Here is a 12,869-nt window from a genome sequence, read left to right as displayed (position 1 = left end):
ACACATCCACAGACGCACACACAGAGATTTACATTGATATACACATCCGCAGACGCACACACAGAGATTTACATTGATATACACATCCACAGACGCGCACACAGAGATTTACATTGCTATACACATCCACAGACGCGCACACAGACATGTACATTGCTATACACATCCACAGACGCACACACAGAGATTTACATTGCTATACACATCCACAGACGCACACACAGACATTTACATTGATATACACATCCACAGACGCGCACACAGACATTTACATTGATATACACATCCACAGACGCGCACACAGACATTTAAATTGCTATACACATCCACAGACGCACACACAGACATTTACATTGATTTGGGTATTGTCAAATATTACCTCAGAGATCCAAAGTCGACACATGTATTATCTACAAACCTAGCCTTACCTAAAGGTATTGGCTTCTTAGGATTTGCATTTGGTAACCTTACAGAGATAGCCACTGCATAGTTTACATCAATATCAACGTATCCTCTCATAAGCCTCCACGCATAACAGGAGATGATGCAGTCATGTACATATATCATGTCATATACAGGGCATGCTCCGTGCATGTGATCTGGTTGGTTGGTTTGTTGCTTGACCATAACAAAGATTTGATATGGTTTGTTGTTTTACGCCGCACTCAACAATTGTTCTGCTTATATGGCGGCCGTCTGTGCCGCGTGTGTGTGCATGTAGGTGTCTGTGTGTGTCTGCACGTGAACGTGACTTTGTGAAAAAACCTCAAAACAGATAAAATAAAAACACTGAATTGCATGTATTCATGTTCGTGTCTTCTTTAAATGGGTTCAACTATTGCGTACAAGACAAATTAATTACCATGCGCAGTGGAACAAGAAGACATCCAATTACACAGTGATTCTACAAACATTTATGACACAGATTAAACATAGTTATCGAGACACACTTACTTATCAGCATTTACCAAGGACACTTCTCATATTCCGAGAAACACTAGACTGATTACTTTCAGTGTTTATATTACAAGTAAACATCGCTTATCACGTATTTTTCCAGACTAACGACTCATCTGGAAAGTGGTTAGCGCCGTCAGCTAATCATATTTCCATATACAAGGCCATTTAGAAACTTGTTTTTTTCTAGTTCCTTGCTGACGAAATATAGGATTTTGTATACAAAGCAACACACTCGTACTTAACGTTTTAAGTCGTAAGATGGACCCTGGTTTCTGCAAACATTTCTTATAAAAACTCTTTTGTGTTGTCACAACTCCTAGTGTACAGTACACAACCCTGTGCACTTCAAAGAACCCACGTATCCGTTGGTAGATGACCAGATGGTGGCCACATGAATATGTGCAAACACCTAGTTGCGGGTACAGCAGCGTGCAGTAAAACTTAGACAAAGTTCTGTGACTATGTGTCCCAGTCCATCCAGCTGTGAATGGGTACCTCGTAAGGATTGAAAAGCCACATTAATTTGGTGCACCTAGCGGCTGCACGAATTGTATGTTCCCCAGGGAGTTGACATTGAAAAGTATGATGTGCCGTTGAGATTGACATCCAATGATCAAAGGAGAAACAAAAGCGCTTTCAGCATGCATGTAGATGGGGTGGACTATAACGCTACATAAATGCCCGCATAAAAGAACATAAAACCTCCACTGCCAGGGCAGACAGAAAATCAGCCCTCCAACATCTCCGAAATCAGATCTCTAACAAATATTCACTATCCACCTATTCCATTTTTACAAAGTTGAAATCCTATCCACCAAGAATCGGGAATTCACCAAAAGGAAACTTTTGGAAGCCTTGATCAACAGAGACCAAGGGAACTACTCACATGTACTATCGGCCTAGGAAGCATGAGTCAAGCTATATCCTCTATTAAAGGACCCTATCAGCTTGTTTTTACTACTACTTAATGCAAAGCGAATCGCAATATTCCTATAATAACTGATTACAAGCACTCATAGTAAAAACCTGAATAGTTATTTTTTGTTAGGTCTGTTTTACACACAGAAGACCTGCGGGAAAAACGGGTAAACATATAGGCCCTGTGGCTGTCGATGAGGTGATTAAATGGATCCGGTGGTTGGGCTCGGTGTTGTAGTGGATTGCATGTCCTGATAATTATTAAATGAGTGGATTGACGATGGCAATACCTGATCTGTCTAGATCGTTATCTGGACTGCGTTATTTACTGACGAATAATGCTGAGAGAGACGTTGAACAACTGATAAACACACGGGTAAATATCAATTGATATTTTTAATTATAAAGACATATGTCAATTTATTCTATATATTTGAAACTGCATGAAGAGGATAAAATCGAGGTAAATATTTACCCATAGAGCTTCTGCTACAAAGGCGGCGAGGTAGCCTAGGATAAAGCCTTCGCTCGTCACGAAAACCCGGGTTCGATTCCCCATTTGGGTACAATAAAATGAACCCAATTCTGGAGTCCCCCGCCGTGATATTGCTACAACCGGCCAATAGCTAATCTCACTCACTCATTCTGCTCGATAAATACCCTGCTATCAACATTCAAGCAACACGCATTAACGTTCCCTCCCTTGACGTTCCGGGAAAAAGCCAAGCAATTAAGCTGTAAGGTTATACAAAAGAGCTAATCGGGCGTTGTTAGAATTCAATTTCTCCCAACGCTCTGTGTCTGACGCCAACATTATGATAAACATCTGTTACAACGGGACTTATTAGTGCAGTCGTCAATTTTATGTATAGTGTGTGTCGATAACTGTCATAACGCGCCATCAACATGGGACAGCACGTCAGAGCGATTGTCAAGGACTTGTCACTGATTCATAACAGCAATCAACAAGGTGATATTTACAAGTCATAGATTTGTTTTGAGGGGGAAGGTTGACGGTAAGGACGTAACCGAATCTGTTTATTACAGAACATATATAACCAATGTTTTACGTAATTGTAATAGCTGAACCTTGCTAATACGGATGTGCTGTTTTAAGTGGAATCGTCCAGATCCGTTCTCATACATGTATATGTGAAAATAAATATTAATGACAATGTAATATCACTACCGAGGAAGGTATTACAACAAACACTAAAATGTGGATGGCAATGACCCTCGGCAGATGCAACCCTCTCGCATATGGTTTCACTCATTTTTGGTGCCGACAAGCATGACTTAATTGACAGAACTGATTATGACAGTAAGGAATATATTATACTGTCTTTTGACAAATTTGTATTATACGTTCACTACATACATGCACCCAGCTTTTCACATTTTGTCATTTCAAAGTGTGCATTAGTGAGCTGTTTATCCATGTTTTCATTGTATATATAGTTATATAATGTTAATAATGTATTGTCCTGCCCAACAACGAAGCACATGTGATACATGAGTTCTTGCCTTAGGCAAGTTTGTTCCAAATTACCCAAATTCTACGTCAAGTCGGTTTGTTACTATTCTGATTACGTCAAATTGGTTTTACTGTTATTCTGATTACGTCAAGTCGGTTTCTTACTATTCTGATTATGTCAAATTGGTTTTACTGTTATTCTGATTACGTCAAGTCGGTTTTACTGTTATTCTGATTACGTCAAGTCGGTTTTACTGTTATTCTGATTACGTCAAGTCGGTTTGTTACTATTCTGATTATGTCAAGTCGGTTTTACTGTTATTCTGATTACGTCAAGTCGGTTTTACTGTTATTCTGATTACGTCAAGTCGGTTTTACTGTTATTCGGATTACGTCAAATTGGTTTTACTGTTATTCTGATTACGTCAAGTCGGTTTTACTGTTATTCTGATTACGTCAAGTCGGTTTTACTGTTATTCTGATTACGTCAAGTCGGTTTTACTGTTATTCTGATTACGTCAAATTGGTTTTACTGTTATTCTGATTACGTCAAGTGGGTTTTACTGTTATTCTGATTACGTCAAGTCGGTTTTACTGGTTATTCTGATTACGTCAAGTCGGTTTTGTCACTATTCTGATTATGTCAAGTCGTTTTTAGTTCGGTTGTGGCTATGTCAAGTAGGTTATATGTAAGACTTTTTATCTCAAAGCCATTTACCGTTTCTCTGATTATCGATTATATTCGGTGCTTACTCTACCTACCGATTGCTCTTGCATCTCAAAGTTCGTGTTAAGATCTTTTATCATATATACCTACGTTGGAGTGTGATGACATGTACTGTTAATTATTCTTACTACTTTCATACAAGACCGCCTCCGTGGTGTAGTGGTTGGAGCGTCCGCCCGGAGAGCGGAAGGTCGCGGGTTCGATCCCCGACCGCGTCCTACCAAGACACGTTAAAATATGGATACTTGTTGGTCGCTGCCTGGCGCTCGGCATTAATAGGTACAACAAGGACTGGTCGGCTCGGAGTCAGCATAATGTGTCTGAGTGGGGTATTCATGCTTCACTGCGGCATGGTATCTCAGTGGGCTAGCACTATAAAACCAGCTTCAGTCTGGGCTAGTACACATACGCACGCATGCACGTCGTCATATGAGCGAAATATTCTCAAGTACGACGTTAAACCCAATTTCACCTCACCTCACTTTCATACAACTCGTAAACATTAAATTGACAGAGGTCAAATGTTTTTTAATCAAACGTTTTATGAGACTATGCAATGTTCCTTTCGTCATTGAACAACGATTTATTACTAATCATTAAATATATGAGCTCTATTCAACATAACACGACTCCTGAGATTTATAGTTCAGTTGTACCCATATGAAACCAAAAACATCGATCCATAGATAATATTGTAGACGACAAATCTCGAATCAATTTCAAAGCGTCAATGTTCCATATGCGTCCTTCAAATATCAGCACGTGTGCAATTGTTAAACGCTGGATGCTTCGAAACACGTCATCTGCCAGCATCAATCAATCTTCACGCTACGTCTTTAATACCGTGAGATATTAGCGTCTGTGAATGGGTATTATCATGTTGATTCAGCTATCTGTGCCATTCACTAAGATTGTGCCGGAAATAGTTTTGGCAGCAACCGCCGAGAATAACATATTGTTGGGACTTAAGCAACTAAGCACTATTTAACAAACTTATTTTGGGGACAGCAAACTGTAAGACATGTTTTTATGAAGAAATATATGTTTGGTCTATTTCATAAACACACGAACCTCTGTCGTCAGCAAGGAAGTAATATGGGTAGGTGGCAGTTATATGTATGTTCCAATAGGGTCACTGTATTGTCGTGAAATCGATTCATTCTTGGTTGATCTATACACACAATGATGGATTAAGTGTTGCTGCATCAGCTCACAATATTTAGTACAGCTAGCTGGTTTAAAGTCATCACGGCTAGGTACTGCAACGAAGAAACCGTTTTAGCAAGTACACTCAGTCCCGTAACACCACCATGAGTTGATAACGCTTTAATAAGTGCACTCAGTACCGTAACATAGGCTTGGGTTAACAATGGACGATTTAATAAGTACACTCTGTACCGTAACACAGTCATGGGTTGATAATGGAGGGTTTAATAAGTACACTCTGTACTTAACACAGTCATGGGTTGATAATGGACGGTTTAATATGTACACTCTGTACTTAACACAGTAATGGGTTTATAAATGGAGGGTTTAATAAGTACACTCTGTACCGTAACACAGTCATAGGTTGATGATGGAGGGTTTAATAAGTACACTCTGTACCGTAACATAATCATAGGTTGATGATGGAGGGTTTAATATGTACACTCTGTATCGTAACATAGTCATGGGTTGATGATGGAGGGTTTAATAAGTACACTCTGTACTGTAACATAGTCATAAGTTGATGATGGAGGGTTTAATAAGTACACTCTGTACCGTAACGTAATCATAGGTTGATGAATGGAGGGTTTAATATGTACACTCTGTACCGTAACACAGTCATAGGTTGATGATGGAGGGTTTAATATGTACACTCTGTACCGTAACAGAGTCATGGGTTGATGATGGAGGGTTCTATATGTACACTCTGTACCGTAACACAGTCACTGGTTGATGATGGAGGGTTTAATATGTACGCTCTCTACCGTAACACAGTCATGGGTTGAAATTTGACGGTTTAATATGTACACTCTGTACCGTAACACAGTCATGGGTTGATAATGGAGGGTTTAATATGTACACTCTGTACCGTAACACAGACATGGGTTGATGATGGAGGGTTAATACGTACACTCTGTACCCTAACACACTCATGGGTTGATAATGGAGGGTTTAATAAGTACACTCTGTACCGTAACACAGTCATGGGTTGATAATGGAGGGTTTAATATGTACACTCTGTACCGTAACACAGTCATGGGTTGATAATGGAGGGTTTAATAAGTACACTCTGTACTTAACACAGTCATGGGTTTATAATGGAGGGTTTAATATGTACACTCTGTACCGTAACACAGTCATGGGTTGATGATGGAGGGTTAATATGTACACTTTGTACCGTAACACAGTCATGGGTTGATAATGGAGGGTTTAATAAGTACACTCTGTACCGTAACAAAGTCATGGGTTGAAAAGGAGGGTTTAATATGTACACTCTGTACCGTAACACAGTCAACGGTTGATGATGGAGGGTTAATATGTACCCTCTGTACCGTAACACAGTCATGGGTTGATAATGGAGGGTTTAATATGTACACTCTGTACCGTAACACAGTCATGGGTTGATAATGAAGGGTTTAATATGTACGCTCTGTACTTAACACAGTCATGGGTTGATGATGGAGAGTTAATAAGTACACTCTGTACTTAACACAGTCATGGGTTTATAATGGAGGGTTTAATATGTACGCTCTGTATCGTAACACAGTCATGGGTTGATGATGGACTGTTTAATAAGTACACTCTCTACCGTAACACAGTCATAGGTTGGTGATGGACGGTTTAATATGTACACTCTGTACCGTAACACAGTCATAGGTTGATGATGGAGGGTTAATATGTACACTCTGTACCGTAACACAGTCATGGGTTGATAATGGAGGGTTTCATAAGTACAATCTGTACCGTAACACAGTCATGGGTTGATAATGGAGGGTTTAATATGTACACTCTGTACCGTAACACAGTCATGGGTTGATAATGGAGGGTTTAATAAGTACGCTCTGTGCTTAACACAGTCATGGGTTGATGATGGAGGGTTAATAAGTACACTCTGTACTTAACACAGTCATGGGTTTATAATGGAGGGTTTAATATGTACGCTCTGTAACGTAACACAGTCATGGGTTGATGATGGACTGTTTAATAAGTACACTCTGTACCGTAACACAGTCATAGGTTGATGATGGAGGGTTTAATATGTACACTCTGTACCGTAACACAGACATGGGTTGATGATGGAGGGTTTAATATGTACACTCTGTACCGTAACACAGTCATGGGTTGATGAAGGAGGGTTTTATATGTACACTCTGGAACGTAACACAGTCATGGGTTGATATTGGACGGTTTAATATGTACACTCTGTACCGTAACACAGTAATAGGTTGGTGATGGAGGGTTTAATAAGTACACTCTCTACCGTAACACAGCAATGGGTTGATGATGGAGGGTTTAATATGTACACTCTGTACCGTAACACAGTCATGGGTTGATGAAGGAGGGTTTTATATGTACGCTCTGTAACGTAACACAGTCATGGATTGATATTGGACGGTTTAATATGTACACTCTGTACAGTAACACAGTCATAGGTTGGTGATGGAGGGTTTAATATGTACACTCTGTACCGTATCACGAGTTGATAACGGTTTAACAAGTAAGCTCAGCACTGTAACACTGTAACACTGTAACACTGTAAGCTCAGCACTGTAACACAATCACAAATTTATACTGTTATAATAGGAACTTACAGTGCCGCCATCACGCGTTGATAACGGTGTAAATGTATGGGCTCTAACATGGGGGCACTGTACCTATAACATCTCCAACAATGGACACCGTAACATTAGGGCTGGATATTGCCCTCATTTTCATATTGCGATATATTGCAATAATTTAAGAGATATTGCAATACATATTGTGATATATTGACTGGAAGGTTCCTGCCCAAGTACGTACATCATACAGCTGTAAATGCATAATAGCTCTCTGTGTGCGACATCATCTTCTTATTTGCTGTTACGCCATACTTTCAGGCTCCCCGTCCCCATTGTTTATGGCTGTATGCCAATCGTTTACAGATAAATGTAATGACATAGAGCCTTAACGTGGAATGTTTGATTGAAGTATTGCAACAAAGGTTTGCGAACATAATGATAAAGGTAATAGTATACCATGATTTTCATGGTTTGCTTCAACAGAATGCACTTCAGTGCAGTATGTAATTATTGTTACTGTATGTCAGTGATTCATTCAGATTCAACTCCAATATAAACATGTGTTAACATGAACTATTGCAAAATGAAACAGAAACATGATTTAGTTTAACTACTTGAGCTTAATATATCATGTGACCTTCAATAACTAAGATCCTTGAACAGAATGTCATTATACAGTCCTACAAAATTTATAAGACTTAGACTTTATGATAAATTGATATCATATGTCCCATTATGAAGCAAACCTTAATAACAAAATACTGTGAATTGTCCAAATAAAAAACTGGTCCATTTGAGGCCAATGAATTCCTCCAAATGAAACCATTCAAAACCACAAAACGTAAAGCATTTGATAGAATATTTGGTACTTTTGGAGCCACTTACAATGACACTTCAATTTGTAACATGTTTCATGAAACCAACAGAAATATAAGTATATTTGGCACTTTTAGAGCACATTTTGTTGCCATGGAAATTAAGGGGCAGATAATTCAAGGGGAGCTAACTCTGGATGATCCAATATATTGCGGAATCTGAACCATATCGCGATAATCGTATCGCGAGATATTGTACCGGTAATATTGCACAGCCCTACGTAACATCATCATGGATAGGCCCCTTAACACCTGAACCTCAGGCAGCTACCTCAACAATGTGTTCTTGCTGTATTAACGCCGCTAAATTCCAGTTACATGGCGGCGGTTTCCATAGACCAGACTAACCAATGCTTGATAGCATGAACAACGACGGGGTACGCTGACACCCCATCGACCACCCGTTTCATCAGTGTGCCTCTTACCACAAGGTTAAGCGTACGTCGTAAGGAACCGATTCTAACATTGATTCACCAAGGAGAGGACACAATATGAGGCAGGGTATTTTAAGTCATCTCGGTTAGGTACTGCTGACATAGAATTGTGACATCATTCGGAACTGAAGATAACACAGTATAGGGTTTGAAGAGATGAAACATTTCGGGAATATGAAAGCAGCGCAAGAGCATCTGTAATGGATACCAAGGTCAACTTCCAGAAGGTCATCTCAGCAATAGAACGCCTTCAGTGATGAAGAGTGGAAGACACGATTGCTGTCTACAAACAAGACTGTACATCTTAATAGATCAGCACGTCAGTGAGCCCTGAACGCCATCTTAAAATGGAACTGCTACATCTCAACTAGTTACCGTAGAGGAATGCAGCATTACTGAATTAATAAATGTAAAGTAATGCTTTAGAACATCGGTTACAAAACTATATCATATACAAGTTGCACATTCACATTTTTGCATTCATATGACGTGCACGATTAACTAAACTATCAGAATCGCTAATGCTAAATCTTTAAATATATCAAGAATAATATTTGGATTTTCCAGCCGTTTACCCAAACTCTCTCGTCTCCTTGGTGATCTTATTGAAGAATTACCAATCTGAGACATCTGCATCCGCCCGAAAGACAAATTCCGGATTCGTAGTGTCCTGACTAGCGGAGTTTCGCTCGACACAAGCAGCTGGAGGTTATTTTCTAAAATATCTCTGATTTTCTCCATAAAGTACTGGATAAGTGCTGAAACGTGAGCACGCTCGTATAAGCAGCTTAGCCACTACACACAGCCTTACCTGAAGGCCGTTAAACCATGAAGACCCTTCTTTGACATGTCCTCCGTGTCTGACACAGCTGTCAATTCTAGTCGATCACGTGTCTGTGATCGTGTAATATGCTTCTAATCAACTTCGTTCGATCCCCCGTACTTTAATTCTTCAGATCTGATTCGCAGCCTTGTACGAGACTGTGTTTCATTGGCTTCCGCCAGTGAAAAATAATTCTTGAAAAACGGTCACTTTCTTTTACCAGGAAGACGACCTTATGGATAAACTACGTGATAACATTGCTTCTAATATAGACAGAATCCACTGGTGGTTGACATATAAACTGGCTATTTCATCAATGGGCGTCGTTTGAAGCGATGTTTTAACGAGCGGAGACACGTTCAGGACCTCACTATTTCTGTCGGTGTTGACATCCGAGATAGAAAATAGTTCCAATTTTCGAAAATAACGGAAAAAGAAAGTAAACTAAAACTACCAGAGATCCAAAGAAGGACATGTTCCAGATCGTAATGTGAAGAAAGGCCTAAACTGTTTAACAAACTAGAATACACGGTATTCGGTAGCTCGTAGGAATATTTGTTTGTGTGCCATGATCAAAACTCCGCCATTTTGTTGTCTTACGCCAAGGGGATTGTTTGAGCTGTCTTGTCACAAGATTGTTTCACCACCATGTGTCTTGACAAGTGGCCTTGACCTTCAAGCAAATCGGAAAAAGGAAACTTAACACCTTGAAATATGGGTCGTGCTTAAATAATGAACTAATCAAATATCACCATGGCTCCTCGTACACTGTGATCTAATGGTATTGCAACAAGTAACTTGGAGGTATGGTGTAGCTGATTTAAATACAAAATTGACAAACTTTATGGATAACAACTTCTTTAATACGTATTAAAGAAGTTGTTATCCATAAAGTTTGTCAATTTTGTACTTCCCAGCTTCTAAAATGCCACTCAAAGAAGTTTACTGATTTAAATAAACTGTTCTTTGCTGTCCAGTAAACCTTGTTCTGTCAACAACTTTATAGTTCCATTATGAAAATAATCATTATTAGATTTAGATATCTTTACCTAACAAGCAACACTTAGCAACTTCTCAATTCAATGTTCTATTGTCATATAAAGTCAGCCTTTTCCAATTCATCTGAAACACACTACACGCAGACGTACAGCGTGTAGAAAAGAAAAAGCCCAAGACTGAGAGAAATAAAAGTAATCATATAGTCTCTCATTTAAACGTAACTGTAGATTGTGTCTAATCATCTCATACCTACACTTCATGTTACACGGATGATCGAATCTCAGACACCTGACGTCAGCGTTAGCTGAAGATATTGTCACCTTGCAGAAAATACGACACTATAATAATCACTTACTTTCAAGATTGTAACCGATACTTGCTGGATACTCCAAAATCGATACAAATCACTCGAACTATGGCCGGTTGGAATAAACTGCCTTTGAAATTAAGGCATGGTGTTTCAGCAGTGTTATACACCAGACCTGGAAATCAGCTCACTCTGTAATTACCTTTCCTAAATTAGCCTTACGTATACTTAATCGTAGACATTGAACACGTTTTGTTACAAGGTCTGGGGTAAGTCTTCACTCTCTTTGACAATAACCTAACGAGTAAGACGCTAACAAGATCTCCTTATACCGTAGCTACAGACCATTGTACTTCCATCAGTGGTAAATTCTTGACAAACTATACTTTTCTGTAATTTATTTCTGTCTAAACACTGTTATTTTCTTAGAATAACTGATACTCGACCTCAGACAAAGCGCATTAGTAATACAGTACATGACTATAAATGCGCTATTGTCTCTAGGCAATAATAGGCAATAATAGACCTTGTTAGTTTATAAATCACAGGTTTGTAGGTGCAATTTCCATAGAGAATTGAGGTAACTATCCACAAGCCGAAAGCTAGACGGTGTTGTGACATAAATATCAGTTCATTTTGGTTAAAGCGTGTATGTATGTATGTATGTATGTATGTATGTATGTATGTATGTATGTATGTATGTATGTATGTATGTATGTATGTATGTATGTATGTATGTATGTATGTATGTATGTATGTATGTATGTATGTATGTATGTATGTATGTATGTATGTATGTATGTATGTATGTATGTATGTATGTATGTATGTATGTATGTATGTATGTATGTATTATAGCCCAGCGGATAAGTGATCATATTGTGCACTTTGTGTTACAAGCATGACATTTGGCGTGATTGTAGCTTATACCCTTCTAATTGAATAAAGATCGAGAGGCCTCGCAGATTTTTTAATATTTTCCATAATTTTTTGGGGGAAAGGTGAAAAAAATCATTTTTTCTACTATTTATAACTCACCTCATAACTTCTTTTAAAATTCTCAAATTTTCATAATTCATATATCAAATTGTAGGAAATTCATAGCTCCAACATATCCTAAAACTAGTTCAATCTCAGGTAAAGATTTAGAGTGAAAAGCAAGAAAGCAGTTCATAGAATGGCAATATACGATGCAATACACCCAGCAGTTGATCGTCAAGTGAGGGTTTCTTGAAGGGATGTAGACAGTTTGATATAAATCATCCGAGAAAACTTAATATAAAACATGCAATACTGGACAGGATGATTTCAACTACTATTCAGGCTGGGGTTCTTAAATCTACCAACAGTGAAATGAGCTTACAAGGGCACCAGAGTACGAAGGAGTGAGTGAGTGAGTATGGCTTAACGCCGCTTTCAAAACATTTCCAGCAATCTCACGGCTCGGGACACCAGAATTTGGCTTCACACATTGTACACATGTGGGTAGTCGAACCAGGGTCTTTGTCTTAGGCAACCCTAGAAACAAATTATTTTTTTCACCTCCCCAAAAAATCGAAGAGAGAGACATTTGGTGCTGAGGGCCTGT

The sequence above is a fragment of the Haliotis rubra genome, unplaced genomic scaffold, assembly GCF_003918875.1.
Source record: "Haliotis rubra isolate DU_JTF1 unplaced genomic scaffold, ASM391887v1 Scf270, whole genome shotgun sequence".
Taxonomy (NCBI): Eukaryota; Metazoa; Mollusca; class Gastropoda; order Lepetellida; family Haliotidae; genus Haliotis; species Haliotis rubra.
The sequence above is the reverse complement of the archived record's forward strand: the minus strand, read 5'-3'. Positions refer to the sequence as shown.